Source organism: Antechinus flavipes, chromosome 3, assembly GCF_016432865.1.
Source record: "Antechinus flavipes isolate AdamAnt ecotype Samford, QLD, Australia chromosome 3, AdamAnt_v2, whole genome shotgun sequence".
Lineage (NCBI taxonomy): Eukaryota > Metazoa > Chordata > Mammalia > Dasyuromorphia > Dasyuridae > Antechinus > Antechinus flavipes.
The window spans coordinates 628,659,003-628,685,011 of NC_067400.1; the positions used below are offsets into that span (position 1 = coordinate 628,659,003).

General features: G+C 33.1%; 1 pseudogene; it reads right to left on the reverse strand.

The window, feature by feature from the left end:
• The window catches only part of LOC127557652 (vomeronasal type-2 receptor 26-like), a 54,853-nt pseudogene that overhangs the window by 13,081 nt on the left and 15,763 nt on the right, over window positions 1-26,009 (reverse strand).

Genomic DNA, 26,009 nt, shown 5'->3' on the forward strand with positions numbered 1-26,009 from the left:
AGAGGCACAATGAAGAAATTATTTTTCAGGATTATAATTGGAGAAGAATTCATGACCAAAAAAGGGGTTATAGATCTAGTATGTAACAGAAAATTTATGTATATATTGCTGAGGCAATTGGGGTTAAGTGACTTGCCCAGAATCACACAGTTAGGAAGTGTTAAGTAGTATCTGAGGCAAGATTTGAATTTAGGTCCTCCTGACTTCAGGGCTGGTTCTCTATCTACTGCATCAACTAGTGGCCCATATAACATTTTGATAAAAGGCCTTTTTTCTTCTCCACAAGAATCCAATGCATGTAAATTTAGTCAGTCTTTTTAAAAAATTACAATACTAATTTAAATGTTCTTACATCTAAGATACATAAAGAATTGTTTCATATTTGTAAAAACAATGCCATTTTCTAATTGATGGGTTTTTAAAGAATTTAAATACAGTTATCAATGTAAGAAATTCAGACTATCCCTAGACATATGAAATAATGCTCCAAATGCTAATAATAGTAATGACAATAAAACCAACTTTGAATCATGACCTCACACCCATCATATTTACAAAATTTATTGTTAAATAGAGAAATGTTATAGGAATGTAGGGTAACAGTCCCAATTAATATGCTATTGATGGAATTATTCATTAATTTAGACTTTGTGGAAAGCAATTTATATCTATGACCAAAAATTGACTGAATTGTAGGGATTTTCGAGTAAGATCTCTCAAAGTATTTAAAAATAGAGAAAACTATGAAGTGAAATATACTTAGTATTTCTTTTTGTTGGACAAAAATCTGGACATGAAATTGTTACCCACTGATTAGGAAATGGCTGAATAATTACATATGAATGTATTGAATATTATTATGTTCTTGAAAATTAAGCAATATGCCTTTATAGAATCCACAGAAAACTTGTAGGAATTAATATAGTTTGAAGAATGAATATATATATATATATATATAGTTTTATATTTACACACACATTTAAACTGTTAAATAAATATATAAATATACTGTTATAAATACCAATTTATACAATTATTTACAATTTATTTATACAATTTTCTTGTTTGATTATGCTTAATTGTTACATATTTTTCTTTTCCTTTTTTCTAAGGTGATACTAAAAAATGAATCATTGATCATTGAAAATATTAATTAAAAGTAGAATGGAATAAGTACTTACTGACAGTCTTCAAAATTGTGTTGAGGATGAATGAAAAACCTTTTCCAATGTGGAAGTTTGTTCATTTTATGAAGAACTAAAGGAAAAAATCCTCCAATAATAAGATCACCATCTCTATAATATGTGCGGCTGAAAGTTCTTTCTAGGCAGCAGAGAGTCCCTTTCTCCTTACTCACAGAGAATGACAGTTGTGAAATCAGGAAGAAGAATAGCAGGGAGAACATCAAGGAGATTCCTGTTCAGCTCCTAGACAAGGCCAACCTGCCTTCTAGCCAAGTTTGTGATGGGCTATGGAGGAAGCAGGGCAACAACAGCTGTAGCAGCTTCAGGTGCCTTGGGATGAGAAAACACTCCTGCAAGTGAACGGCACTTGAACAGCTTCTCAAGCTTAATTCTGCTTCTCACACACTTAATGCTGCTCACTCACTCAGAATGTAACATGACTTTGGCACATGTCAGAGATGGAGGCATTGCTAGTTAGGCCAAAGTGTATTTATAAGGATTTGCCCTGGCTAAAAGATCATTGAAACACCCTGGTTTGTCTATGTGGATAGGATCCTGTGTTTGCATCCCCCAAGCAGAGAGGGAGAGCTTAATCCATGAAGGACCCTTGGGACCTTTGCTGCTTGAGGCTCTGCACCTGTATCCCTGTGTCTGAGTAAAAAACTTGTTTTTCTCAGTCCTCCTTTACAGCTCCTTTGTTCTCCTCTCTGCTAATTAGTGTCAAGTGGATGGAGTCCCAGTGACCTCTCCAGAGGAGGGGAATTTTATTCTATGTGAGAATCTGTGGAGAAACCCAGGCAACTCTGCTCAGGTGTATCAGAGGAAAGGTGACAAGGTCAGAAAGTAGTATTGACTGAATGGGCAAGATTTAGATCATCTTAAATTCCTCTTACCCATATTCTCAAATCAGGAAGCCCTGCCTCTCAGAATTATTTTTTTTAAATAATGATCTCTGACATAGGTCCTGTTCTAAGTATTTTTTCATTTATTCTTCCAGCAGCACATAGAAATTTTTCCTGCCATTATTGATTGACAAAGACTCTACATGATGATTTCAGAGTGATTTCTAACAAGTTTTGCTACAGAAGAACCCTCCTTTTATTGCTGTAGTCAGTCGATACTCAGATCTTCAATTTAAAGCATGCCTAATTTTGAACTAAATATGTCATATTTCAATTCTTTTCCTAAAATAGGACCATATAATCTTGCTACATTTTCTTAAATGCTTTAGAGGGTTATACTTTGAGGATCAGTTATATAATTAAATGAGTCATTTATATTTAAGACAGAATTCAATAATGTAAAATAAATATTAACAATTTACTCCTTCAGTGGCAGAGTACTTTTGTGTCCATAAATTCATGGGTATAGTCTCTAATCCTAAACTGTATATTCAGTGGGCTAGGGTTCCAAAAACAAAAATCCAAATAGTCCCTTCTATAAAGGAATTTTCAGTCTACTAAGAAAAACAGACATAAGGAGAAACAGTTGCTTCTTTGCTTCAATCTGTGATGATGCTTTAAACCTGATGTTATTGTGGTAGCAAGTCCATAATGAGTTGTTTTGTGCTTTTCCCCACCACACTAAGTCGGGTATTCTCTTCTCTAAAATTGTAGATGTGCTCATAATATTCAGACCAGGGAATAATGTCACAGCATAGTTGCAATGAGGAATATTGTGCTCCTTGTAGTCAGAAATACCTTTTTCAATTCCAGATGGGGTAACTAGTATGATGATAAAAATTATGGGTAAGAAAATAATCTTTGCAAAGTAAAGAAAATGAGAATAAAGGAGAAGGACAAAAGGAAGGGAAGTAGAGAGAATAAAAAGAAATAATAGGAGAAGAAAAATAACAGGAAAATGATAAAATAATGATGATGATTCTGATGAGGGAATTGATATTGTAACTAAAAACAAAGATTTAGAAAGAAAAGAAGGATGAGACTAAAATAGAGAAAAGGAAGAAAAAATATGATGAAATGAAATGACTTGCATTTATATAATATTTCTTTTGTATATTGGCATGGTTTCAAATAATTCCTTAATTTAACTTGTGTGACATTATTCTCATTGTAAAGGCAGAGACTAAGGCACATATGGAAGAAAGAACTTGCTAATGATAATTATTTTATGCCTGTAAAGTTCTTTAAAGTATATCAAAAACAGTTTAACTTTGATCAGTTTGATCATGATTCTAGTTTCCTTAGTGGTAACTATCATCTTTGAGGTACTCTGGAGAGACTGAGATCATTCAAGCTATATTTCTTTCAGAAGTGTATTTTGTTACTGAAATGTCATTAAATTCTTTTCCATCTCCAATTAGAGTTGAATTTTTGTTCACTGTAATTTAATTGTGAACTTTCTGAGGAAAATTCTTGAGAAGAATGAAAAATTTAACTTCCATCTCGAGAAAATATGAAATATGGGCTACTGTTTCTTTTTTTAAAGATGGGTCCAACAGTGGGAGTACTTGATGAGAGAATTGTAGTTTTTTTTTTTTTTTTCCTTCATTTTTTTTCAAGAGCAAATGATCAATCTTTTCTTATAACAAATATCTTGATGAAATTTTTGTCTATGTCTTTGCATCATTCTTTGGCCTGGATGCTTCAATTTTCTATCTGGTCTCTTATTTAAACTCTCCCAACTTGTCAATGTTTAATTTAGACTGTGGCATTAAGAATGAATACAGTGCAACAAATTTTGTGTGACAAGGGCAGTGTGCAATGGGACTATCACCTTATTTTTCAGTTATGTCCCTCTAATTATGGCTTAGAATCACAAGACCTTTTTATCTGTCATGTCATTCTTTTGACCCATTTTCAATTTCATCTGTTGGATAACCTAAACCTTTCATTCATATTGCTGGTATGTTTTTTCCAATAGAAAATAGAGAAAAACAAAACTTTTGTTAGAAGTCTGAATAGTCAAGCAAAACAAATTCTTCTATTTGTCATTTCCAAAAATAATATATTTGAGTTTTAATTTTGAGCCCATCAGTTCTCTGTCAGGCAACTGTGCCACCAGTTTCACCACAAACCATTTTGAATAATTTTTTTTCTGGATATGCAGAAAACATTTTCTAATCCCTCATTACAGAATATTCCCCAGAAATTTGAGTAAATTTCACTGATTTTTATATCCTGCACCAGTCTTGTATCTGTGAAATGGTATTTTTGAACTTGTATAAGAGTTTACATATATTTTTATTGAATTCCATCTTCTTAGATTGACATCCTTGTTTATACCTTTTAGGATCTTTTTTCTTTGGCAAGAATGCCAATTATAACTTCTTTTCATTCACTTATATGTACAACATCAATGTCAAAATATACATCCATGAGAAATATTTTTCCAAATTGATTTAGATTATTAATAATTTCTTTTTGAGTCTATCCATTCAAACAATTTCAATTCCATTTCCTTGTATCACATTCTTGCCCACACATCAATATTTTAATAAAATAATAGTATTATATACTTTATCTATTTATTAATTTTTTAGTTTATTTTCTTAAAAAAAAACAGAATAGAAAAACAGAAACAAAAGCCAAAAATAAAACAAAACAGAACATTGTCAGGTACACAGCACAACATCAGGCAGGATTCAAAATATATAACAATAAAATACCAGTTCAAGAAAGGATATATAATAGTAGAAGAAATATATTCATGAATGTTTATTCATGTTGTAAATATGAATTTTTTCTTTCTTTACTACTTGTAAGTTGTTCTTTTGTTCTCTGCTGTACATACATACATACACACACACACACACACACACACACACACACACCCCACACACACTCACACCCCCCATATATATATATATATATATATATATATATATATAAACTTTATTCTTTTTTTCCTCTTTTATTCCCTTTTACCTCCCTCAAGAAGGTTATAATTAAGCAAGGATGTATTGTATATATATATAAATACACAATACACATACATCATGTGTGTGTACACACACACATATATATAAATCTGTAATTATATGCATATATACACCTATGCATTCATATATATGTATATATAGCATATAGCATATAGTAGGATGTACTATCTATTAATATGTTCCTTCATTCATCCATGTTTTTCTATATTTATTTAAGTCTACCAATTCATTATTTCCTACAATACAGCAGTGCTTCAAACTTATACTGTCTAGTTACTTTAAATATTCTAAAACAATGTTGGTTAATTGTAATGGGCTGAGGCTTGAGTTGATGCACTGAGGTCCCAAGCACATGAGGCTAAATAGTAATTGGACCATACGCTTATTAATATATAAGCTTGGAGAAAGAATGCCCCTCCCCACTTTGTGCAAGTCCTGATGTGTTGTATAGGAAATGACAATTTTGGTGGGTGGAGGCAGGGGAGTGGAAATGGAAGGGGAAGGAGAGATTGCTAGCATTTTGCAATTGCGATTGCAACGGCTTTTCAGCTCAGATCTCTCTCTCTCTGCTAGCTGGCTTCCTGTCAGCAGCTGCCCATATTGCTATGGCAATCTTTCTTGCCCATATTGCTATTGCAATCCTCATTCACCTTTTCACTTCAATAAAGATTGAAGATTTTTCCCTTAACCTGAATTCCTGACTCCGTCTGATTTTAAATATGCGGTCATTACAGTTAATATAGTAGACATATAGTATAATTTTCCTATTTTTTCTTTTTTGAGTAAATCTATTTTAACTTTAACTTAGAGATGAATGATAACTAACTCCACTTTTTAACCTATTCTACTCCTGATCTTTCTACTTCTTGCCTTCCTATTACTTACCCTACCTTCCTCTCCAGCAATCATTTCTTTATTCTTTCTCTCCACCCCTTCCCTTTCTCTTTATCCTATTCCCCTTCATCTATACATCCTTCCCTGTCTCATCTTAGTCTATTTCCTCATCCATTTTTTAATAAATTCGTAAGGCTTTTGTTCTCTTTTAAATGTGCATATTGTTCTCTCTTTAACCCAGATGTGATTTAAGTAGGATTCCTTCTAAAAATACATCCCTAGTCTTCTACTCTTTGCCTTTCTCTTCCCCTTCCTTTCTTATTTCTTTCTGAATTTACAAGTCTTTTATAACCTTTTAAATATTTTATATTATATATATATATATTATATATACATATATTATTATATATATTATTTTATAACCTTATTATATATGTTATTTATAACCTTCTAGAAATTGTTTCCTTTTAAGTCCACTCCCAATGAGAGTAGATTTCCAGAACTTCCAGACTTCCTCTCCCATCTAATTTCTTTTTGTCAGTTCTTTCTCTTGCAACTCATTTGTATAAGACAATTACTCTTTTGAATGATAATTGCTTTTTAGAATTACTGCATACTCATCTCTGTCTCAATCTTTTGTTCAAATTATCTATTTACTAATTGTATTGTCCAGACTAGCTCTCTGGAGGAGCTAGGGAGAAGTAAAAGAGGTAGGAGGGCCACCATGAGTCTGGTCAAAGATCGAATCTGTAATCTGGAGTCTACAGCCTGGAGTCTTCTCTGTCTCTGTGCTGAGAATTATGGCTGAGAGAGTCTTCTGTGTCTGAGACTCCCTTAAATACCTCAGTAAGATTACATCACTACAACACATTGAGCACGTGCAACCATTACATCACCATAGAGAACCATTATCTCACACCGAGTAGGTGCTCAACCACAAGTACCATGGTACCATGCTGATACTTGATTCAAGTAGACTTTTTCAGAGTTCTGGCCCTCTACAACTAATGACAATCTTAGACTTATGACTTATATTTCCAAAAGATAGCATAAACATAAATATAATGTTTTTATTGAGTCCCTTATAATTAGTACATAATGCTTACTTTATATTTAGCTTAAATCTTATATGTCAGATTTTCTTTTTTAAAAATATTTTTATTTATTTTTTCTGGTTATACGTGTATATTAATTTTTTAGTATACATTTCTTTATGATTCATGTTGAGAGAGAAAAATCAGAACAAAAGAGAAAAAAATCACAGGAGAGGAAAAATAAAACAAAAAAGAAGTGAACATAGCATCTATTGATTTATATTCAATTTCCAAAGCTTTCTTTCTAAATCCAGATGGTGTTTTCTTTCCAAAGTTTATTGGAATTTCTTTGGATCACTGAATCACATAGAAGAACCAAGTCTTTTATAGTTGATTATCTTACAATCTTGTTCTTATGGTATACAATGTATTTCTGGTTTTGCTTGTTTCACTCAGCATATGTTAACATAAATTTTTACAGCCCTTTTAAAAATCAACTTGTTCATCATTTTTACAGAATAATAATATTCCATTACTTTCATATGCCACAAATTATTCAGCCATTCCTCAATTAATAAACATCTACCCATTCTCTAATTTTCTGCTCCAATAAAAGGAGCTGCTATAAACATTTTTGCACATGTGAGTCCTTTTCCCTCATTGATGATTTCCTTGTTATCCAGACTCAGTATTGCCACTGCTGGATCAAAGTGTATACACAGTTTTATAGCCCTTTGGGAAGAGTTCTAAATTGTTCTCTAGAATGGTCAGATTAGTTTACAAGTCTACCAACAATGCATTAATGTCCCAGTTTTTCCACATCCCATCAATATATATCAAATTTTATTTTAAGTTTAGGTCTTTTTGCAAAAAAATCCTGAAAGTCTGACAATTTTTCCATTCAGGATTAGGCTTAACTTTGTTGGGTATGATATTTTTTATTGCAACCCCAGTTCTTTTGCTCTGTGATATATAGTGGCGCAAGACCTGTGATCTCTTATTGTAGCTAGGTGTTGTGTGATTCTAATATTGATTCTGCCATATTTGAATTTTTTCCTCTTGTTTTTATAATATTTTCTCTTTTACTTAGGATTTTTGGAATTTTGCTATGATGTTCCCATAAGTTTTTATTGTAGGATCTTTTTCAAGTAGTTATTGGTGGATTTTTTTTATTTTTATTTTCTCTTTTTGTTTTATAACTTCAGGACTATTTTTCTTTATTAATCATATTATTGTATCAGGATCCCTTTTCTTTCAGGTGGTCAGATTATTGTTATGTTTTGTCTTTTGCTATTTTTTTCTAGATCAGCTGTTTTTCTTATGGGACGTTTCACATTCTCTTCTATATTTCATTCTTTACATTTTATCATTTCTTGGTCATAACTTTGCTGCATTCTCCTTGCCCACTTCTAGTTTTCAAGGATTCATTTTCCTTAACATTCTGGATCAATTTTTCAAGTTGTTTGACTTTTATAAACTTTTTGTTTTTCTCTGATTGCTCTTATTTAAATTTGTTTTCCATCAACCTCTTCTCATTTGATTTTTAAAGTCAAATTTTAGCTCTTCTATGAACTCTTTTAGGAAGGTGATCTTTTTTTTTTATTATTATTCTTTGAAGTAGGAATGGCTCTTTTTACTTTAATATCCTCCTCTGAAGATGAACCCCAGTCTTCTCTATTACTATGCCAATGTTCTATGGTTAGATTATTTCTACTTTGCTTGTTCATTAAAAATATTTGTAGCAGTTTCTGTAATGACCGCGTATTTAAAATCAGCCGGAGTCAGGAATTCAGGTTAAAGGAAAAATCTTCAATATTTATTGAAGTGAAGAGGTGAATAAAGATTGCGATAGCAATATGGGCAAGAAAGATTGCTATAGCAATATGGGCAGCTGCGACAGGAAGCCAGCTAACAGAGAGCGATCTGAGCTGAGCAAACCATGGCAATCGCAATGCCAAAAGTTTCTCCTTCCCCTTCCTTTTCCACTCCCCTGCCTCCATCCACCAAAATCGTCATTTCCTATACAACACATCAGGACTTGCACAAAGAGTGGGCGGGGGCCATTCTTTCTCCAAGCTTATATATTAATAGATTATGGTCTAATTACTATTTAACCTCATGTGCTTGGGACCTCAGTGCATCAACTCAAGCCTCAGCCCATTACAAGTTTCTTAGTGTAATAAACTCTAGTCATGGGATGTAGGGGATAATGTGTTTGGCTTCAGGTCTTTCATCAGTTCTCCCCTCTCCTTTGGAACCCAAACTAAGAAATACCTACATCCATATCAACCCATTTATCTTCATTCCCCTGTTTCTAGAATGGATTCAATCTTCATCTCTGTTAATGTACTTCTGATCATTCAGGCCTCCATTCAGCTGTTATATATTTTAGAAAATCTGCCCTTGCAGGAACAGATGTAAATGTTTTTTGACTTTTTATTTCTTTGTATCCCTAGCATTGAATACAGGGATTTGCAAATATTAGATACTTAATAAATATTTTCATGATTCAATTGCAATTTCAATTTCAAAAAGCCTCTGTAGAGGGCTGGAACTCTAGAAAGGTATACTTGAATCAAGGACAGCAAGGTGCTTATAGTTAAGCCCCTACTCAGTGTGATTGATGGGATAATCTAGTTAAACATATACTTAATGTGATGGAATGATGTAATCACTCTAGTTGGCATATACTTAATGTAACATGGTGATGTAATGGCTACAATTGGCACATGCTTAGTTGCTGTAGTGATTTAATCGTACTGAGGTATTTAAGGGTTGAGAGAACTGGGATCAGGGAGATTCTCAGCCACAGACACAGAGAAGACATCATATTCCACACTCCAGACTCCAGACTCTGAACTCCATCTTTGACCAGCCTCATAGTGGCTTTCCTGCCTTCATCAATTCTCCATCTAAAGACCAAGGCCCATCTAGAGATCCTTCAGAAAGTACAGGCCTGTAATTCAGAATATGCTTTTTATTACAAAATGTGTTTTAGAGAAGAACTCATATCTTCTCAATCTATATCTTTTCTTTTTCTACTCAGAAAATCACTTGAAAAGAAAATTAGGCACTAGAATTCCCCAGATGTATTTGGGGGGTTCATTTTAAGCAAAAGATAATTAAATGTTGAAAAAACTCAAATCAGTAAAGAATAAATTGAACCTATGATTTCTTACCTGTGAGAACTCATAGAGTTCTAGTAGCATTTCCATGGAGATAGTCAATTCAAAATTGACTCCAGTTATCACTACAGACTGACTCTTCCTTTCTCAGTTGTAATTTCTTATGTTTTGAACCTGGCCTGACAACCAGATGAGGGAACTCTCCAAAGTCCTCTCCTCAAGAAAGGGACACACATGCACAAAAATGTTTGTGGCAACCCTTTTTGTAGTGGCCAGAAACTGGAAACTGAGTGGATGCCCATCAGTTGGAGAATGAATGAGTAAGTTGTGGTATATAAATGTTATAGAATGTTATTGTTCTTTAAAAAATGATCATCAGGATGATTTCAGAAAGGCCTGCAGAGACTTACAAGAATTGATGCTAATTGAAATGAGCAGAACCAGGAAAACATTGGACACAGCAATAAGAAGATTATATGATATTCAATTCTGATGAACCTCACTGTTTTCAACAATGAGATGATTGAGGCCAGTTCCAATAGTGTTGTGAGGGGAGAGCCATCTACATTCAGAGAGAGGATGTGGGAACTGAGGTGGTTTACAACATAGCATTTTTACTGTTTTTGTTGTTTGCTTGCATTTTGTTTTCTTTCTCATTTTCCCTTTTTTATCTGATTTTTTCTTATGTAGCATTATCATTGTAGAAATATGTATGCAAGAATATAATATGTTTAATATATATTGGATTACTTGCCATCCAAGGTAGGGAGTGGGGTAATGGAGGAAATTTTGGAACACAAGGTTTTGCAAGGGTTGATGTTGAAAAATTATAACTTGCATATGTTTTGAAAATAAAAACCTTTAGTAAAAATTTGGAAAATGAGTAGATACCCATCAATTGGGGAATGACTGAGTAAGTTATGGTATATGAATGTAATGGAATATTATTGTATTACAAGAGATGATGAACAGGTTCATTTTAGAAAAGTCTGGAATGGTTTACATGAATTAGTGCTGAGTAGAGCAAGTAGAAACAGGTAAACATTGTTCACTGCAACAAAATTGTTTGATAATCAACTACCATAAACTTGGCTTTTCTCAGTAATTCAATGCTTTAAGACAATTTCAATAAACTCTGGATGGCAAATTCACATCCAGCAAGAGAACTAAAGAGACAATGCAGATTGAAGCATAGTATTTTCACCTTTTTTAAAATGGTTTTTTTCTTATTGTTTTTTTTTTTGTCTTTTGTTGTGATTTTCCTCTCCCAATATGGAAATATGTAAAAAAGCACATGTATAACCTAAAAAATAAAATATCTATCTATCTATCTATCTATCTATCTATCTATATATATATCATCTTCAAAATCATATTTTTCTGTTGTATAAATGGAAATATTATCTTAAAATACATTACTATAAAGCAGAAAACAAGAAACTTTATGTCATAGATAGAATTAGGGCAGATGAAGGTTTGCCTTAATGCTACCCATTGTGCATCATGCGAATAAACATTCAGGAGAGCCATTTGGGATGAATCAAAAAATGCAATGCATTGTTGTACAATCCCCTGACTGGAATTCTAGTTCTATAATAGCTGTTTTACTATGAATAAGTGAACTCATCTTTCTTTTCTGTAAAACTAGTACAGAAATATTTGCATTTTGTCACTGCTATCTTGATGGAAAGGACTTGTTGAAAATTCTAAAGCCTTTTATAAAGATGAGAGAGTTTTCTAAATAGATATTCTTTCCAGCAATCTATAATTGTGCTATTGGGCCATAGAGAAACTGGGAAAGAAATTCCTAATTCTGTGGACCTCAGACTCACCAACTCTCACTAATATTAATAATTCTGGCCCTCCTATCTGTTTGATTTTTCTCTTTTTTATTTTAAACTTCCTTGGCCTCTGGACATCATGTTCCATAGATAATTTTTCCATTGCCTGATTCATTCAGCTTAGTTTTGTTAGCATGGATCTGTGTTCCCTGAGGAACAAAAAAAGTATCCTCAGACTTACCTGTCCAGTTGGAAATCTGTCCTTCTGGGCATGGGATACAGTCAAAGAAATAGATAGGTTTTCCTTCTTTGACTTTTATCTGGAATTCAGGACCACAGCTTCGGGAGAAGCTATACAATGTTTTTGAAGTAGCATTATTCATGAATTAATATAATTTGTTACCTATGCTAAGTTTATTTGTAGCAATATATATGCAATCTATCCGTAAAGCCTATCAATGCTATTTTCTTTCTTTTTCTTTTTTTATTATAGTTTTTTATTTACAAGATATATGCATGGGTAATTTTTCAGCATTGACCTTTGCAAAACCTTCTGTTCCAACTTTTCCTCTCCTTCCCTCTCTCCCCTCCCCAAGATGGCAGGTAGACCAATACATATTAATGCTATTTTCACATGAGGATATGAGTAATTCTGTCAAAACGTGGATCAGTTTTCTTGCAAGGAGGCCCATATTGCCAAAGATACTAGGAGTTGTATTTCTTTCCAGCTGCAGAAGAGAAGGTACTTTTTTAATTCAGAACAAAAAGTTGTGAATTTTTAAAATAAGCGATGCAAAGAAATAGAAAAAAAAATTGCATGGAAAAGATAAAAAAAAATCTCTTCAAGATAATCTGAGATATCAAGGGAAAGTTTCATGTAAATACGGACATGATAGAAGCAATGTTGGGGATTTAATAGAAACAATATAATCTGAAGGGTTAGGAAGATGACACAATAGGACTATACAGGGATGGTTTTAACATCATCAATGACCACAATGCTGTGGTTACTCTCAAAAATGAGATATCCTAGAGAATGAAGTCAATGTGATTTAGTAAGCATTGCTAATAATAAGGCCAGTGGAAGTAATGTAATTCCAGCTTAGCTATTGAAAACTCTAAATGATCTTACTTACAAGTGCTGCACTTGATGTGTCAGCCAATTTGGAAAGCACAACAGTTTCCACTGGCTTAGAAAGATCAGTTTACATGTCAATTCTAAAGAAGGACAATGCTAAGGAATGTTTAAATAGGTGACTAATTGTACTCATTTTATGTGCCAGCAAGGTTATATTTAATATTTTTTTTCAAGGAAGTCTTCAAGTCTTCAATAGTAAGTACACTAAGAATTACCAGAAGAGTAGGCTGGCTTTCAGAAGGCAGAAGGCAGAAAAACTAGAGATCAAGTTGCTAACATTCTTTGGATTATGGAGAATGCAAGGGAGTTCCACAAAAACCATTTCTGTCTGCTTCAGTGACTTCACATTGTGATTCACAACAAATGTAGCAAGTTCCTCAAAGAGATGGAATACCAGATTATCTTACGTGGCTTCTGAGAAACATGAATGTGGGTTAAGAAGTAACATTTAAGAATTAAAATACAACTGATTCTTTTCATATAGGAAAAGACGTATGACAATGCTGTATACTGTCTTCTTATTTATTTAAATTATGAACAGAATACATCCTATCAAAATCCTGGCTGATGAAATAAGAGCTGGGAAAAATATTAACAATCCCAGATATGAAGACACACTTTTATGATAGCATAAAGGGAACACAAATTAAGAAACCTCATGATTAAGGTGAAAAGGTGTTTTCAAGCTTAAAACTAAAAGAAAAAAACCTAAGAGTTTGACAACTAGTTCCATTATTTTCTTGAAAATATGAGTAGACAGAGAAAGAACTGGGAAATGAATGTGGACAACCTGCATTTTTGTTTTGCTTCCCAGGTTATTTTTACCTTTCTGAATCTGATTTTTCTTGTGCAACATGAGAACTGTATAGATGTGTACACATACATTGTATTTAAAATGTACTTTGACATGTTTAACATGTATGAGACTGCTTACCATCTGGGGGAGGAGGTGGAGGGAGGGAAGAGAAAAGTTGGAACAGAAGTGATTGCAAGGGACAATGTTGAAAAATTACCCATGCATATGTTCTGTCAATAACAAGCTATAATAAAAAAGAGGGGAAAAAGAAGAAAATATGGGTAGAAAATGGAAGCAAAAATTTAATATTATTTGACTCAAAGATTAGTGCAGATGGTTACTGCAACCATGAAATTAAAAGATAATTCTTCTTTGGAAGGAAAACGATGGCAAATCTAGACAGAAGAGATCAATAAATGTCTACATAGTAAAACTGTAGTTTCCCCAGTAACAGTCTCTGTGAGAGATGGTTGGATAAGAAAGAAAGCTGAACACTGCAGAAACAATATTTTTGAATTGTGATACTGAAGAAGATTTTTGAGAATGTCTGGGACAGCAAATCATATTGGTCAATGCTTGCATAAATTTATTCAGGCTAATTCACCTGGAAGTTCAAATAGTGAAGCTGAAGCTTAAATATTTTGATCACATATTGAGAAGACTCATTGGAAAAACCAAATATTGTGAAAGGTTAAATAAAAACGATAAGGGAATTATAGAGGAAAATATTTATAAGTAATATATTATAATAATATCATAATATCATAAAAGCCATAAAATTGACTCAACTTTGAGAGGTAGGGGAGGATGAAAGGGCCTTTGTGCTATTTTCTATGGGATCATAGTTGTTGGAGAAGATTGAGCAATTTCAACAAACAAGGATTGAGTTGTACTTTTTTTCTATTACAGGGGGATTTTAAGGGAGGAAGGGTTGAATTGTACTTTCTTCTACTACAATAGAATTTTAAGGGAGGAAAATATAAGTTATTAGAATTTGTTATTGAGATCTTTTCTAAGACTCTTTAATACAATACTTATTTGAGAAGTGTTAAAAATGATGACATAACTGCCTAAATTGCTTAAAAATCACCTGAGTTTTGAGATTATAGAATTTGCTAAATACACTCACAGCAACACATTTCCTCAGGGCAACACATTAAAACCCTCTCTCTCTCTCTCTCTCTCTCTCTCTCTCTCTCTCTCTCTCTCTGTGTGTGTGTGTACAGTGTAAAGATAGTGCTTATTAATACTTCTTCCATTTTAAAGCGATTACTTTTATTAAGAGTAACATGCAATTATTTTATCAGAACTATGTAAATAGTACTTATCCACTTCCTTGACTCATTTATAATTATCAATTGAGAAACAGTAAAAACCAAAGAAATGTATATAAAAGGCAGTAGCTTTTTCAGAAAGAAAGATTCTAAGAGTCTAGAAATGGAGAGACTGGAGTAAGTTTGGTATTTCAGCATACTTTTCAGGGGTCAAGAATGAGTTATGGCAGAGAAGGGAGAAGTCAGGAGAATCATTAGCTCTAAACAAATGTTGGAGCAGAAGGTCTAGACTGAGATAAATCCTGAGAAAATGTCAACTCCTTTTCCAATTTCTTCTACCTTCCAGTCTATTAAAAGAAAATATAAATACAAATGGTCTTTGGTTACTCTAATGTTTCTAGGAACCTGTATGTTGCTTCAATCATGAAGAGGCCAGTGATGCAAAGTAAAGTTAAGCAGTGGATCTAATATAGCCAAGGAAAAGGAACCACAGTTGAAACATATTGATCCTCTCTTTGTATCTACCCAAACATCCAATGCAATACTTAATTCATCTAAAATAATTTTTGAATGACTAAAAAGATGAATCAATAGTGACAAAGAGATTGTGTTTTATAATAATAGAGATCAGTCTCTCCCGCAGCCCTTCTTGTTACCCAATTTTAATAAAATTTACTTTCCCTGAATTGTTTAGCTTCATCAAACTAAAGCCTATAAGTGACTAAGTACTTTATACTATGCTGATCAGCTGTTTTGATCTATTCCATGAAGATAAACATTTGGATGTGTTAAATATCCTTTGTTGATTGTGTATTTTGTTTTTTAATTGTATCATTGTATAAGGAAAGGGATCCATCTAGAAGAGAGAGTTGGAACATTTACAAATGTGTAACATAGTATGACATAAAATGGCAGAATGTTTTTCTTGTTAATGGGATCAAGAGATAAGACATGGGATAATCCAGGATTTTGCTCCAGAGCTCCAAAGTATTTAAATCCCTGATGTCAATCAGGGCATTGCAATAATGTAGAATGTTTACTGTGTTTAGTAGAAAATGACCAAGCATCATTAGATCTATTAGGAAGCTCCTGAATGTTCCCACTTCCATCTCCCTCGTTTGCCATCAACCAAATGATTCCTTTATTGTCCCAGTTATGCACTTTTTATGGGCCTTTCTCTTTACCATAACTGGACTTAATTGAGCACAAAAAACTTGATTTGCAAGTTTTTTCCTCTAAGCAGGTTTTGTGGAATTTGTCCCAAGTTTGAAAATGCAGATGACTATTCTGATGGGCTATTTTCTTTATGTTTACTGCTTTCATAAAATCAACATTTGAATTAATCTTTACCTTTCCATTCCATGTGGGCCACACTATAATCTTCTCCTGGATGGTGAAATCTTGTCCAAGTGGAGCCTGAGGAATAAACTCTCCTATTTTCACAAGGGTTTTGGAATCATTCCCCAAGGCCCTAGAGTTGAGAATATCCTAGCTTGCCACAGATTTCCTCTTCTTATCCAAGACAAGTAGCTTCCCAGCCCTATTGTTAAATTGCATGTTCTTCAGAAAGAGAATGGAGTTAAAGGTGAAAGTTGGAAGTTTTCAGTAGTCTTTAGAAATGTTTGCTAGATTCTAAGCTAACATTGGTTTAAATGCCTTGGCATGAGAAGGGATTATATAATACTAAGATTTTTCAAGTATCACAGAATTATAAATTGGATAACCTAACCAGGATCTCAAAAGCTGTCACTAGGCCAAATACTTGGGTCAAATTTCAAGGTGAAAATAGAAATGTCAATGAAAGTAGAAATTTTTCAACCTGCAAGAAAAGGTCAGAAAGACTTTTTCTTTGATGAGAGTGAAAGTGGGAATGAAGGCACCTAAAAAGAGTTTTGCAATACTGGTTTAGAGTAGATAGGATGCTGCAGAACCAATTTCTGTAATCAGACTATGTCCAATACAAACCAAAAAGTCCAAATAAACATTTGTTATGTATCCACTATTTTCAAGACACTGAATTCTGTCCTTAAGGTATAAAATAGAAATTAGTAGCTACTTGCACATATATATATATTATATATATATATATATATATATATATATAATATATATATATATAAAGAGAGAGAGAATGAGACAGAGAGAGAGAGAAAGAGAGAGGGAGAGAAACAGAAAGAGAGAGAGAGAGAGAGAGAAGAGAGAGAGAGAGAGAGAGAGAGAGAATGATTCTGGGAGGACAAAAATGCTACCAGATTGGAAAAGAAAGAATAAGTATTTATATAGCATCTTTTATTTGCCATATACTGAGATACATTTTACCAATATTTTCTTATTTCCAGTTGACTTGGTGTATATGAAACCTTTCTCTGGAGAAGAAAATGAGATAGGTGGCCTTGCACAGCCTTCCCTTCAGTTAAATACCATCCAATTGCATATCTTGGCTACATCTCCCTTATGTCATGGCTCTCATCAAGAATGAAGGACAAACAACATTTGATAAGCAAATTCAGAAAGTATTTTTAAATGGCAGTTTGGAATCTGAGTCCATAAGGAAACTAAAGATTCTAGAATTCATAGGGGAGATAACAACATGGCTTAGGCTTGAATACCTGTGCAAAAGAATGGAGTTGGATAATATAAATCCAATTGAGTAGTTTTGCTGAAAAACATACCATATTAAGAGTGTAGTGTGAAATTAGCCTTGAAAAATAGAATCAGAAAATGCAGGATTTTAATGCCAAGGTGAGGATTTTTAAAATTCTTAAAAGTTACAGGAAGCAATTTATGATTACTAGCCAAGAGCTCATATTGGGTGAGGAGAGGGACATGCTCAGATGTTCTTTAGAAAAATTTGTTGATCTTTGGCTTCCCCCCCAAAAAAAAATTGTGGACTTTTTGGTACTTATAATTTTGTATTTTATAGATACACACAAATACTGTATATGTATGTAATGTGAAATTATATTTAATTTATAAATATATTCACAATACATATATTATGTATATATATGTATATAAAATATGTCTATACACATACTCATGTTGCCTTTTCCATGTTTAAGTTCTTGAATTTTTTCTTCTTTGTGTTTCTGTCTTCTCCAATGCATATCATATTACTTTTTCCTGAGTAGAACTATTTTAAATGCCCATTTGTTGATGGATTGAAAGCTCTGTAAATTATGAGTTGAAGATAAAAGAAAAAAGAATCTAAGAGGGCAGTTAAAATGTTTTTCCATTCAACAACTTCCCAAGTGGTCTAGGTGTCATGCTAGTGCTGGAGACAAAGCACAAAGTAAAAAATCCCTGTCCTGAAGGAGCTTATATTTTAGCAAAGCCAATATATAAATCCTTGTTTTAAGATTTAACATCTGATATTAAGATTTACAGTGAAACGATCATCTAGATGGCTCAGTGGATAGAATAGATGGAGGACTTAAGTTTAAATCTGGCCTAAGATACTAGTTATGTGGCCCTTAATTCTGATTTTCTTGCAAAAAAGAAAAAAAGAAAAAAAAGTTAGGTGTAAAGCTGAAAGGGACCTTAGATGTTATTTAATTCAATTTTACTTATTTACAGGTAAAACGTGGAAAATTCAAATAATTTATTCAGTGGCACCTAGGGAATAAGTGTTAGAGGGAGGATTAGAACCCAGTTTCTCTGACTTTAGAACAAGAACTATGTTCATTATACTATGACACAGTGGAGTAACTAAGGCTGCAAGGGAAAAGAGATTTGCCCAGTTCTCAGTATGTATGTGGGTCTGAAAGTCCTTTCTAGTTGGCAGAGGGCCCTTTTCTCTAGTCCCAATTTGAATGGCAGCTGCAAAATCAAGAAGAAAAGCAGGGAGAACTTCAGGGAGATTGCTCTCCAGTTCCCAGTCAAGATCCGACTGTCTTCTAGCCTGGAGAAGAAGCAGGACAACTGCAGCTATTGCAGCTTTAGGTGCCTTGGAATGGGAAAACACCCACAAATATATGATTTCATTTTTGAGCAGTTGCTCAGATTTTGCTCTGTCTCTTACATTTGTGGAGACAGAATGTAATATTTTTGGGATGTTTGGGATATGGGACTTTAGCCCATAGGTAAGACAGGGATATTACAATGCCAGAGTGTATTTATGAGGATTTGACTTGTTCCTAGACTACTGAAATGTCCCTGTGTGCAGAATCTTGTGTTCTCATTCCTCCTCCCTGAGAGGGACTTTAGTCCATGCAGGACTTTTGAGACTTTTTTGTTTTCTTTTTTGCTATACATCTGTGTCTTTCTATGAGTGGAAAATTTGTTTTTCTCAATTCTCTTTCCCAACTCTTCTATCCTCAGCCATGTTAAATGGCATCAAGTGGGATAGAAGCCCCAGTGACCTCTCCAGAGGCAGGGAAATTTCATTCCATGTGAAATCCAATAGAAACTAGGTAATTCTGTTCTGATGCATCAGAATAAAGTCTATGAGAGGTGATGAGATCAGAAAGTAGTACTGATTAAATGATTTAGGAGATCTCAACTTCCTGTTATCCATAATCTCAAACCAGGAAGCACTGACGCCTAAATAAATAATATTCTCTGACATAGGTCCTGTATCAGATATCTTTTCACTAGTTCTTCTTACAACCCATTGACATTTTTTCTGTGCTTATTGCCTGACAAAGATCTCCACCTGGTGATTGGAGCTAATTTCTTTCTTTTAACCCCCACTTTTCAGGTATATTGTTTATTTTTGAATAGTACATTATTTTTCCACATACATACAAAGATAGTTTTGACAGCTGCACATCTGGTCTCTTGAAGCCCAGGAAAGCATCTTTCCTTTTTGTGATTAGTTGATGACTTGGCCAGTTATTATGAATTACTAATTGCAGATAGAGAATTCTTAATCAGTAGGAATCCTTGAAGATCTTTTCATGTGGGAAAAAGTTCAGACTTTTAGACACATCCCTTTTTCCCTTAGAAGATTAATGTCACTGCTCCTGTCTATGACATGATAATCACAGCTCTAGAGACAGAGACTCAGAAAATCCTGTGGATATAACTAGGACCTGCCTGTGCCATCACACACACACACACACACACACACACACACACACACACACAAACACATGCAAAGAGACAGAGAGAGAGAGAGAGAGAGAGAGAGAGAGAGAGAGAGAGAGAGAGATTGAGATTCTGTTTGGTGCAACCTTCTTTTCATTCTAGAAGCACAGAACAACCAGGTGAGCATGTCTTAAATATGTTTTACATCTATGAGCTTTGAAGCAGAAAACTGTTCCAGGAAATATAATAAGACTAGATTGTCATTCAGTTCCTATCTATGTAGGGACAGTAAAGGGACTTTGAAAAGGCTATGGAAAAGGTCTTAGATTTTTTTTTCTTGATAAGTTAATACATTACTATCATTATTGAGATCTTCTCTCTTACTCCATGACTTACTCCCTCATCAGTGATATTTCAACTTGACTTTTTTTTTTCAACTTAACTTTTGTCCCTGACTTGAGAATTCTCACCACATTTATTCAGCATATGTGATCAGGAGCATTTTTCCAAACTCTATTCTCCTGACATCACTTCACTGGTCGTTTTGGTTTTTGACAGTCTCTGTTCTTATCTATTCTAGATTCTGACTGGTATATCAACATCTTTCTTCCTTTTACTTTCATTCCTGACAGACAGATTGAACATTTTATTTTTTCTGCTCCTCTTTCCTCTCCTTTTTGAGTCTTTCTGCCTTTCTGTCATGGCAATTTATTCAGAACCAAAATTGTATTTTACAGTTGCCATAACTAAGATAAATTTTCATTCTAACCATTTCTGATTTTTTCATCATTAAGGTAAACTTAGACAAAAGATACAAGGCAGAATACTGGGTATAAAATTAGGAATAGATAAATTCAAATATAGCAAGACACACTTACTAGTAATGTTACTCTGAGCAAGTCATTTAGCCTATTTGCTTCAATTTCTCCATCTGTAAAATAATGATAAAAATAGCATCCACCACCCAGGATTGTTGTGGGATCAAATGAAATAAGAAGGCACTATATAAATGTTAGCTATAATAATAATAATAATTAAAGTGTTTTAGGATTATTTTAATTAATTTTCTCTCAAAACATAGATTTAATTCTAATTTTAATTCTTTCTTCTAGTTTTGTTTGAATTTTCAAGTTTGCTAATTGATAATTATGTTCCTAATTGTATGTAATTAAACAAGTCACTTAACCTTTGTCATTTTCCATTTTTATAAAACAAAGGGACTGAACAAAATGAAAGAAGGCTATTCAGTTTTAGCTCCTACTCATTTATGTTATGTAATCTCAACTGGGATTGTGGCAAGTCAATCTTTTCATACTTCCCTAATTGACTTGCTTTACCTCTCTCTACAGTGTTATTTCTTGAACTTTTCAACTCCCCTCATACCTCCTATAGCACCTCTTCCCTTTTCTTTCTGATGAGAATTTTGCCTCCTATTTGATTGGAAAAGACACAATTGTCCAAAACCATTTATTCTTACCCTCTCTTCTTCATCTCAAAGAACTCGGATACTTTCCACTTTTCTCTTCTCTTTATTCATCTTGTATTAAGACATAGCCTCTCTCCTTGTTAAAGCAAAAATTTCTACATGCACAAGTAGTCTCATTGCATCTTGTCTTCTATAGCAGTTTATATCTTCTATCACCTTATTTTCTCATTTATATTTAATACTTCCTTATGTTCTCACTGCCTTTATAATACCTAAAAACATATCTTCAAACAAATATATCATTAACAATACAACAACAAAACTCATTTTATCTATCCATTTTTGTTGGGGATCATTCTTTATCTCCTGTTTTTTGATAACCTTTACAATAAGACTATCCATAGAAAGTCTCTTCTGTTCTATTCTTTCTCACTTCCTAACTCTATATTTTTGCTTCTAATCTTATTAAAATGAATCTGCTCTCTCTAAAGTTACTAAAATTTTACTATTTAGAATAGACTTCTCAATCCTTATAGCTATCTAAGCAAATGTTAGATGACCTTCTTCTCCTTCATATTCCTTTATGTTTCCATGACTTTTTTTCCTGTTGGTTGTCCTATTGACCTGACTGCTTCTTCTCAGTCTTCTTTGTTGAATCTTTATTCAGGCCTTCCCTGATGAAAACTGGCACACCACAGATCTCTTTCAAGAGCTCACTTTTCTTCTACCATCATAATATTTATTTGGTGATCTTATCAGCTCTTATAGATTATATTATCTCTGCTGATGGTGATAAATTGACTATTCCAGGGCTAATCTTTCTGCTAATCTTTCATTTTACCTCTGCATTTACCTTTTGGGCATTTTGCAACTTGAACCCATTAGTTTTCTTTCAAAACTTTCCCCACTCTAGAACTTCCCTGTCATTTTTGAGTGACATCTTCCTGGTCACATAAGTGTAAAACTAGGTTTCTTCTCTTTTTACCTATAGTCTCTCTCCCTCTTATCTGATCTATTGCCAAGTTTTGTGGATTTTAGTTTTATCACATCTTTGTCACATCACATGTTCCATACAACTTCTTTCCTCTAATATTTTAATCACTTGGATAGGAACTCACAGTTGGATTATTACAAAATGTGCAAGTTGGTCACCCTGCCAAAAGTCTTTCTATACTCCCATTCCTCTTCCACTCTGTTTATAACCATACTTTCCTAAATCATAGGCCTGACTATGTCTCTCTTCTATTCCATAGAAACTAGGGGTTTAACCATGACCTCCTGGATTAAAATATGAAATCCATTCTTTATTATTCCAAGTCCATTATAATTTCCTCTTCCTATATTTTCAGCTTTCACATGTCCATACCTTCTGTTTTCCTTCTACTGGTACTCTGTGATTCTGTGAGATGGCCCCTTTATTTTTTCTCGGACATTCAAGCTCATTACTCTGCACATTTTACTATCTATTCTCCATTCCTGGAGTTACTGTTCTTCTCTTCTGTCTCTTTGCTTCAGTGCACTACTTCAAATTTCAACAAAATTACATCAAGTGGGAATTTACAGGAAGTACCTGCTTCCTTTCCACATTCCCTTAGATTCTGGTGCTTTCCCTTTGGTGATTGTTTTTGATTTGTACATTTGCAAAATATAGGAAATGCAAACTAGTCTCAGTGGTGCACCCCACTCATTTCCAAAAACAAACAAACAAAAAAATTGTTTTTTAGTGTACCAACATAGTCATTTGCACATCATCTTCTCCATTAGACTGTAAGCTACTTGAAGACAAGGACTATATTAGTTTTTCTTGTCATCCCTAGCTCTTAGCACAGTGTCTAGGAAATAATTCATTCTGAATAAATGTTTATTGAATGAATGACTGACTAAATGGCTTCTGTTTTGTTTCACATAAATATTTAGCTGTTCTTGATAACTAATATACAAGTTCCAATTGTTTTATTATGATCTTGTTATTTTGTGAGTACTCACATGATGATTACATGTGCCATGATATGATATTACTTGTTCCTGGATACATTTACTTCATTGATATGTTCATGAAGAACCTTTGAATTAGTCTTTCTTTTATCTCCAATTTCCTTTTTTCTTTTGGTTTAATTTATAGCAAGAATATGAAAATTGGCACAATCCCTTTCCATCAGTACTGAAATCCTTTTCTAAATCATTGCCATGAGCTTTCACTTTGAGAATAAAAAGATGAAATGATGATTCCAAATTTGCTAAAACATATATAATATTTTAAAACATATTTAGCCCCACTGTCCTTCACATTTTTGTTAATCCATGGAAATGGAAATAGTTGGACAGTAATGAGGACATTTTGTTTTTCCTTTATTTTCTGGGTTGTCATGACCAAACAAAAGATTCATTCTATTTTCAAAACCCTATTTAAAGTTTGGTCAGAGCTGTGAAATCAGCAAGATGTGTCCAATCTTCAAAGAGAAAAAGCCAGAAATACTTTTTCACCAGAATCATAATGAGCAATTTAAAAGTAATTATATGGAAAAAATAATAAAATCTTCATTATATACACCTATACACACACACACACACACACACACACACACTTTGCATTTGTTCAGTGTTAAGATATTATTTGTAATTGAATTCCCAATCCCTATATTTTTGCCCGCCTACATTTTTTATTTCCTTCACAAGATAATTGTACAATATTTCAGAGTCCGATTCTTTTTGTACAGCAAAATAATGGTTTGGACATGTATATTTGTTTTGTATTTAATTTATACTTTAATATGTTTAACATGTATTGGTTATTCTGCCATCTATGGGAGGCGGTGGGGAAAAGAAGGGAAAAATTAGAACAAAAGGTTTGGCAATTGTCAATGCTGTAAAATTATCCATGCATATAACTAGTAAATAAAAAGCTATTTTTTTAAAAATAGATATTATTTATAAAACACTTAATATAGTGATCGACAAATGATTGGCATTGTTTAAAGGCTTCATATTATTGTTGTACTTATTTTTTAGCTGTTCTTTTTTTGTTGCTCTTCTTTTATTATTGTATTTATTATTACTTTCCCATATTTTCCTCCCTTCTATTTCTGTTTTAAAAAAATAGACAATGAGTATATTGTTTTGATTTTCATTTATTTCACTTTCATAAAATCTTGTGTTCTTGGTAGAACTAAAGTTAATTGAAGATAGGAATTATCTCTATTTTATTGTATTCATAGGATAGGATCTTGGACATTACCTGGAATATAATTTGATAGATACTTATTTATTAAGTATCTGATTCTTAATATTTGTCTCTTTTATAGAACTATGCAATTCTTTTATATTAATGTACAAAAATTTAGAAATTCTGATTTTTTTGTTACTTTATGATTTAATTAAGATAAATCATATTGTTGCGTATACCAACATCTTCCTGGTCATATAGGCTCATAACTAGGTTTCTTCCTTTTTTACCTATTGTCTCTCACCCTTCCTCTTTGATCTATTAACAAGATTTGTTGATTTTAGTTTTATCGCATCTTTATCATATCATATGTTCTATACATTTCCTTATATTTTGGCAGTAAGCAGGAATGTTTTTGTTTTTAAATATATTTCATTTGTTTAACTGGCTGGAAGAATTTTGTGATTCCTAAACCATTTTCAGCATAGGATTCCAAATAATTCTCATGATCTTTATTGCAACATCTTTTCCCTTACATCTAAGCTGTCAAATATCATCCTTTTCCCAAGTTAAGTAGTAGAATTGTAATGAATAAAAATATACCCAATTATAATAATAATAATAAATGAATAGTTTTTAACAATGCCTTAAAGTTTGCAATCCATTTGCTATATTATCTCATTTGATCCCTACAAAAACCTGGTTAAGTAGCTACTTTTATTTCATTTAATGTGACAGGAAACTGAAAATGAGAGAAGTTGATTGCTCAGAGTCACATGATTTTCTGTGATAATTTCTCATGTAAAGTTATCATTTTTATAAGCAATCATATCTTAATAATGTATTATGAAAACATTCCTACCCTAGGCTTTTAGGACTGAACTTGTAAATTCATTCTTCCAGGAATTGGATCAAAATAACTAAGAGAAAAAAGGTTCCATATCGGAAGGTGAACTTCTGGTGTCATAACTGTCTTCTTTTCTTCAATTTGACTAATTTTCACATTCTGGTAACCAAGAAAAATATAAGAAATGCTAATTAGTCTCAGTGGTGCACCCCACTCATTTCCAGCTCAATTATATCAGAATCAAGCTCAACACCCAAGTTATTCCGGTGTTCCCCAAATAAAACCTTATATTCTTCTGTAACACCCTTTACAAATAACATTTCTCTTTTTCCCCCAAGAGTTGTCAGCATCGGCCACACTTTTTCCTAACACTTGGGGAAAATGATGTTTAGTTACCTGCTATTGGGTATTCTCTTCCTTATTCAGATGGGAGTTGGTATCCTTGGGAATTTCTTCCTTCTGGGTCTATACACTTCCT